Source organism: Penaeus japonicus, unplaced genomic scaffold (genome assembly GCF_977035675.1).
Source record: "Penaeus japonicus unplaced genomic scaffold, GWHDUDI00000001_assembly GWHDUDI00000020, whole genome shotgun sequence".
Taxonomy (NCBI): Eukaryota; Metazoa; Arthropoda; class Malacostraca; order Decapoda; family Penaeidae; genus Penaeus; species Penaeus japonicus.
Window position 1 is genome coordinate 25,754,186 of NW_028234422.1, and position 800 is coordinate 25,754,985.

At 30.2% G+C, this 800-nt stretch overlaps 1 protein-coding gene across 9 annotated transcripts in view; it reads left to right on the top strand.

The window, feature by feature from the left end:
* The window catches only part of LOC122248561 (palmitoyltransferase ZDHHC20-B), a 32,852-nt gene extending 32,052 nt beyond the window's left edge, over window positions 1-800 (top strand). For all 9 annotated transcript variants that reach the window (XM_043008658.2, XM_043008661.2, XM_043008662.2 and 6 more), the window contains one exon: window positions 1-800. This exon is cut by the window's left edge and continues 1,831 nt beyond it. The gene's annotated coding sequence lies outside the window, so the exon portion shown is untranslated.

The window sequence follows — 800 nt, forward strand, 5'->3', positions numbered from 1 at the left end:
TTTTTATTATACAATCATAAAGTTATTTACCCCTTGTTTGTTTTACAAATATCCTTCTTTGTAAGATAGATACCTTTATCACTCACCGTTTTGTCTGTTTAGGAAGCACAATTTTAATAAGCTAAAAAAAATATATAAAAAAAAACAAAAAAAAACGACAAAAGATAGAAACTAAATAATGGTGACGCACATGGGCTTGCAGGCTGATAGTAGTCCTGATAAAAGCCAAATGTCAACAGTACATGGTAATGGCAAATAGCTTAATATTTTTAAAGTTTATAGCGTGCAAGTGGCACCTCTGTGCTGTTTTGGTGACAAATTTGTGTTAACATGATGTCTTTAGATACTAGTATTTGTTGCATTTATGATATTTACATCACTTTGATATGAATATAATTTTATCATATTTCTTATGTCTCTGCTCACATTGTACAGTTGACCTCTTCAAAGAAAAACAATATTTTGTCAGTGCTGTACTTACAATGTTTTCAAAGATTTTGTATGTGTACTTGTAAACTGTATAATACATTGACAAAGATACAAAAATGCTTTACCATTATATAACATGTTGAGCCCAAAGTGCTTGTAAGAGGATCAAGGAATTACCTCTGAAATGGCTGCATTTCTCTAGGAAAGACAGTCAATATTGGCAGGATGATTATTAGCCTTAAAACATGTATTTTAGGTCTTACTTTTGGGATGTAAATGTGATGAATTTTATATTAGATTCACACTGTTATAAGGTTTCAATTACATAATGTTCCATTTCAGATCATCATAGAAAAATAGCCTTGAAGTGA